Raw genomic sequence first — 6,699 nt, 5'->3', positions numbered from 1 at the left:
TAAGTCTTACACCCTTGCTTCTTTTATATATTCTGTATTCTGTTTTAATTCACCTTACAATCAAACAAAAGTTTTCAAAATCGTCATCTGAAATCATCTCTTTCATTGGACTCTAATTTAACTTTGGCTACAATCTCTATGGACGATAATTTGGTACTTGTACCACTTTATTACTTGGAAAGACGACGTTGGGCCGTATTGTATACTTGCTTTGTGGCCCAATTTCATTAATGTAAAGGTGTGAAATATAACCGACCAAGTTTTTGGCGCCGCTGCCGGGGATTGCTTTGCTAAAGTTTTATTTTGAGTAAATTAAAAGATTTGATTTTTCTAGTACCATCGGAATCGTTTTTAAAAGTGGTGTATGCCACGGTCACAACGCGGGGAATTTTTCGAATTTGATCCCGATATTAAGAGAACGTTTCACCATCGGAGGAGGGCTCAAAGAGCATTTTTCGCTCTACTCCCTCCGAACATGGCGTTACCTCCCCCAATTATTCCGAAATACCGCATTTGGAAAACCAACCGCCGGGTTTTGAACCAATTCCACCATTCCCGAACTTTCAACAAGGACATCCACATAATGGTAATGATAATAATTTGGACACGGAATCGGAACCTAATGACCACCAAAGAGCACAAACTCCGAACATCATTAATTTGGAAAATTCCAAAAATGGGAGGATCATGGATTATGCTATTCCGGATTTTGAGCAATTAAATTCCGGGATAGTTAGACCACATATGACCGCTCTCCATTTCGAACTAAAATCGATAATGTTTCACATGTTGCAAACAAATGGCCAATTTGCCGGATTACCTTCGGAGGACCCACATTCGCACTTAAAATCTTTTATGGAAATCACTGATGCTTTCCTAATCCCGGGAGTGTCAAATGACGCTCTAAGACTCACTTTATTTCCATTTTCATTGAGGGATCGGGCAAAAGCATGGTTTATCTCATTAACAACGGGTTCAGTGCCGTCATGGAGTAACATGGCGGAATTTTTTTTGCGAAACTATTTCCCACCAACAAGGAACGCTAAGTCCAGGAACGAAATCTGTCTTTTTAAACAAATGGACGATGAGGCAGTTCCTGACGCATGGGAAAGGTTTAAAGAGCTGTTGAGGAAATGCCCACACCATGGCATTTCGTACTGTATTCAACTCGAGACGTTTTACAATGGGTTAAATCCCATGGCAAAACAAATGCTCGATGCGACTGCGGGCGGAGCCTTTACAGCTATGACCTATAATGAAGGATATGAAATTCTAGAAAAGATTTAAGCAAACAATGGGCATTGGGCCGACCCACGTGCTCAGTCACAGAAAAAGACTATCGGGATACATGATGTAGATGCATATATTGCATTAACATCTCAGCTTACCTCCATGACCAACATGTTGAAAAATTTAACTTCCGGTCAGGGAGGACAGCAAGCTGCTAATACACCTGTCCCAACAGTCCTATCTGTACAATGTGTGTGCTGTGGCGGGGAACACTCATATGACCACTGTCCTCACAATTCTGAATCAGTAAACTATGTTCATAACCGAGCTAATCCCTATTCCAACACATATAATGCCAGTTGGAGGCAACATCCGAACTTTTCTTGAAACAGTCCCAGTTTAAACCCACCAGTCCATAAACAACAAGGAACTTCTAATTTCCAACAACATCATGGAAACAGTTCTAACTCACAGACTCACCAACAAAGTTTTCAGAATTCCCAACCACCTTTTCAGAATAAACCTCCCACATAGTCAGAATCATCTTCTTTGGAAGCAATGATTAAAGGACTCTTTGAACATGCACATGCACGAAATCAAGCTTTGATAAATCAACAAAGTGCGGCCATCAAGAATTTAGAGACTCAAGTCAGTCAACTTACGCTTAACCAAAACAATCGAGCCCTTGGTACCTTGCCCAGTAATATAGAGGTCTCTAGAGACCTAGGTAAGGAACACGTGAAAGTAGTAACCCTTAGGAGTGGGAAGGAGTTGAAAGAAAAAGTGCCCAAAGATAGTGCACCAACTTTGGCAAGACTGATGCTACAGCGTTGGTTCCTGCCAATGAAAGACCGGTCCTACCCTTAGAGAAGCAGGCATCCAAGACCACCACTTCTGTCCCCCTTAGATCAGACTTTCCATTACTCTTTCATGAGGATGCTCTAAAGAAGTCAAAAGAGACTGAGGTTTTAGAGACCCCTAAGCTTGATGCTAAAATTTCGTCTGAACCTCCAAAGGGCACCACAAAAACCCAAGGCATTCAAGACCCGTCTTGCTCAACTCATCCAAGTAAGAATGTAATAAAACCAGTCCCTCCTTATGTTCCTTACCTCCAAAGGTTGAGGAATCAAAAAGAGGAATTGCACTTTAAGAAATTTTTGGATGTGTTTAAAGAATTGCACATCAACATCCCGCTTGTTGAGGCAATTGAGCAAATGCCTAGTTATGCCAAGTTTCTGAAGGACATCCTAAGCAAGAAGAAGAAGTTGACTGAATATGAGACTGTAACCCTTACGAAGGATGTAGTGCACTTTTGACCAATAGCATACCCCCTAAGCTAAAAGATCCAGGGAGTTTTACCATTCCTTGTTCTATATGAGGGAAGGAGGTAGGGAAAGCCCTAAGTGACTTAGGAGCTAGTATCAACCTTATGCCCTTGTCTGTTTTCAACACCTTAGGCATAGGAGAGGCTAGCCCGACCACAGTCACACTTCAATTGGCCAACAAGTCCATAGCATATCCTAAGGGAAAATTGAAGATGTATTGGTACAAGTTGACAAGTTCATATTTCCGACAGACTTTATCATTCTAGATTTTGAGGCAAATAAGGACATTCCTATTATTTTAGGAAGACCATTTCTAGCCACCGGAAGAACTTTAATAGACGTCCAAAAAGGAGAGTTGACTATGAGACTCCAAGACCAAAAAGTCAATTTAATGTCTTCAACTCTCTAAAGTACCCTGATTACTTGGAAGAGTGTTCAAGAATATCTGAGATAGTGGAGATGTGTTTGGAAGAAGAAATTCAGAAAAGCCTTAAGTTGGAAGGAGAGTATGATGAGGAAATAAAAGAGGAAATAGAGGAATTAGGAGAAGAAGACAAATTGCCTGTCATCATTTCATCTACCCTAGAATTGCATCAAGAAAAGAAACTTGTGGACATGTTGAAATTGCACAAAAAGGCCTTAGGATAGACCATTGCTGACCTTCAGGGGATTAGTTCCTCTATTTGTCAACATAAGATCATCCTAGAAGATAATAATTTAACTTCCATAGAACCTCAAAGAAGGCTAAATCCTGTCATGAAAGAGGTAGTCAGAAAGGAAATTTTAAAATGGTTAGATGCCGAAATTATTTTCCCGATAGTCAGTAGTTCTTGGGTTAGCCCAGTCCAGTGTGTTCCAAAAAAGGGAGGGTTCACAGTCATCACAAATGATAAAAATGAACTTATCCCCACTAGAGTTGTATTTGGTTGGAGAATATGCATGGACTATAGGAGACTAAAAAAGGCTACCCAAAAAGACCATTTCCCACTATCTTTCATTGACCAAATGTTGGATAGGTTAGCCGGCAAAGAGTACTATTGTTTCTTGGATGGTTATTCAGGGTACAATGAAATAGCCATTTCTCCCGAAGACCAAGAGAAAACCACCTTTACTTGTCCTTATGGCACCTTTGCTTTCAGAAGAATGCCATTTGGAYTBTRTAATGCTCCTGCCACCTTTCAAAGGTGTATGATGTCCATATTTTCTGATATGCTTGAAAAATCCATTGAAATATTTATGGATGATTTTTCTGTATATGGTTCATCTTTTGATAATTGCTTAAATAATTTGAAAAAGAGCTTGAAAATGTGTGAGGAAACAGACTTGGTCCTCAATTGGGAGAAAAGGTCATTTCATGGTCAAGGAAGGGATTGTTCTTGGACACTTAATTTCTAAAAGAGGGGTTGAGGTAGATAAAGCAAAGCTCGAAGTAATTGAAAAACTACCCAAACATACCACTGTTAAGGGAATTAGAAGCTTTTTGGGTCAAGCCGGATTTTATAGAAGGTTTATAAAAGATTTTTCAAAAATTTCAAAACCTCTCTGTCTACTCTTACAACATGACCAAAAATTCAATTTTAATGATGAGTGCAAAAATGCATTCAAAACTTTGACAAAAGCTTTGGTTACCGCACCAGTGGTAGCTGCCCCTGACTGGAACAAACCTTTTGAGATCATGTGTGACGCGAGTGATTGGGCGGTAGGTGCTGTGTTAGGACAAAGGAAGGAAAAGGTGTTTCATCCAATTTATTATGCAAGTAAGATTTTGAATGAGGTACAAATTAATTACACCACAACAGAGAAGGAATTATTGGCCATTGTTTTTGCTTTTGAGAGATTTAGGTCCTACTTGATAGGAACAAAGGTAATTGTGCATACCGATCACGCATCCATCAAGTACTTGATCTCAAAGAAAGATGCAAAACCGAGGTTTATAAGATGGGTGCTTTTATTGCAAGAATTTGACCTAGAAATACTTGATAGAAAGGGAGTAGAGAATCAAGTAGCGGATCATTTGTCTAGGTTGGAAGAGCCTGAGATAGGAGGAATGGACATTAGTGATACTTTTCCGAATGAAAGAATCCTCATAATTGACCAACCAAAAACACCATGGTTTGCGGATTTAGCAAATTTCTTAGCCTATGGAATAAAACCTTCTGATTACACAGGCCACATGTTGAAAAAATTCTTTCATGATGATAAATCTTATTTGTGGGATGAGCCGTTTTTGTTTAGACTTGGTGCAAATCAGACTTTAAGAAGATGCGTGCCTGAATCTGAAGTGCCAGCAATCCTGTAACATTGCCATCATGCACCATATGGAGGCCGTTTTGGAGGCCAAAGGACTGCAACCAAGGTTCTACAGTCTGGTTTTTATTGGCCAACCATTTTTAAAGATTCCCACAATTTTGCACAGAGGTGCAACGAATGTCAAAGAAGTGGCTCCATTTTCAAAAGAAATGAAATGCCATTAAATGGGATACTTGAAGTTGAATTATTTGATGTTTGGGGAATAGACTTCATGGGTCCTTTCCCTCCATCAAATAATTGCCAATACATACTTGTGGTTGTTGACTACGTATCCAAATGGGTGGAAGCCATGGCATGTGTGTCAAATGACGCAAAAACTGTGGTTAAGTTCCTCCAAAAACAAAATTTCACACAGTTTAGTACCCCAAGGGCACTAATTAGTGAAGAAGGTACTCACTTTGTGAAAAATTTGTTAAAAGGAGTTCTTGAAAAATACGATGTTAACCATAGAATTGCCACGGCTTATCACCCACAAACTAATGGTTTGGTAGAGCTCTCTAATAGAGAAATTAAAAGCATTTTGGAAAAAGTGGTCAAACAAAATAGAAAGGACTAGGCATTTAAATTAGACGATGCTTTATGGGCATACAGAACCGCTTTCAAAACACCAATTGGTATGTCTCCATATAAGCTAGTCTATGGAAAAGCCTGCCACCTGCCTTTAGAACTTGAGCACAAAGCATATTGGGCAATCAAAAAGCTCAATATGTCTTTGGATGAAGCCGGAAAGAAAAGAAAGTTACAACTGCGTGAAATGGAGGAACAAAGACAAATGTCTTATGAGAATGCCAAACTTTATAAAGAAAAAACAAAGAAATGACATGATAAAAGAATCCAACACCGGGAGTTGAAAGAAGGATAAAAAGTCCTCTTGTTTAACTCTAGGTTGAAACTATTCCTGGGAAAGCTCAAGTCTAGGTGGTCTGGACCGTTTGTCATTTACAAAGTCTACTCTTATGGAGTGGTTGACCTTATTAACCCGGAAGACAACACTGTGTTTAAAGTAAATGGACAACAAGTTAAGATATTTCATGATACTGTAGCATTCTCAGAGCATTGCTCTGAGAATTGGGCCATACCTTAGGAAAGGAAGGTGTATTTGGACTTTTTCAAGTCCAGGGTTGTTTGTACATATTTTTCCTCTTTATATTCAAGTTTTAGATCAGTTATGTTTTATTAGTTTGAGCTTGTGTAGGTTACTTTCAAAGGGATTATTATGGGAAGTTGATGCTCTGCCAATGCTACGACATTCATATGTTCACATGTGAAGATTGGCAGCATCTTTGTAAGGAAGTCAGTGAAGGTACAAGTGACATCAGCACTGCATTCCAGCAGTCTTTGTCAGCCTCTTTTCTCAAAATTTGTCTCTCCCATTAACCCACTCCATCACATTAAATGTTTAACCTCTTGATAACCAATTTTGACATTTCCTTAACTGTCAAATGCATGTTGATTAGAAAGAGACTTAATGGAGAGATGACCTTTCATCTTCCCCATAACCACCTTTGACACTTACCATCGTCGGCTGTCTCATCCGCATCACCCGCCGGCTGTCTCTTCGAGCCATCACCTCTCCACTTCTAAGACTTACACCAAACCCACTCTCATTAAAACCACTCTCACTCAGATAACTGTTACCATACTCCACTCTCTTCTCCTCACTGTGCAATAATGGCCCGTATGAAGAGGGCATCTATTCGTGACCCACCTTAACCGGTCCGATGAAGTAACCGCCGGTGAGCATGTACCTCTGCTTCACGACGAATAGGGAAGCCCAAAATGATTGATCTTGTCGCTAACTGCCCCTCGACGTCTCCTCCCGCGTCACCATCGC

The 6,699-nt window shown here is 39.9% G+C and overlaps 1 non-coding gene across 1 annotated transcript; it reads right to left on the bottom strand.

Annotated features, from left to right (window-relative positions):
- Nucleotides 1-1,044: 1,044 nt before the first annotated feature.
- Nucleotides 1,045-1,151, bottom strand: LOC112510596. Its single transcript, XR_003068974.1, has one exon. It is a non-coding gene; the product is annotated as a small nucleolar RNA R71 (small nucleolar RNA).
- Nucleotides 1,152-6,699: the final 5,548 nt, after the last annotated feature.

Source organism: Cynara cardunculus (genome assembly GCF_001531365.2).
Source record: "Cynara cardunculus var. scolymus isolate 2C chromosome LG 3, CcrdV1, whole genome shotgun sequence".
Taxonomy (NCBI): Eukaryota; Viridiplantae; Streptophyta; class Magnoliopsida; order Asterales; family Asteraceae; genus Cynara; species Cynara cardunculus.
The sequence above is the reverse complement of the archived record's forward strand: the minus strand, read 5'-3'. Positions and strand labels throughout refer to the sequence as shown.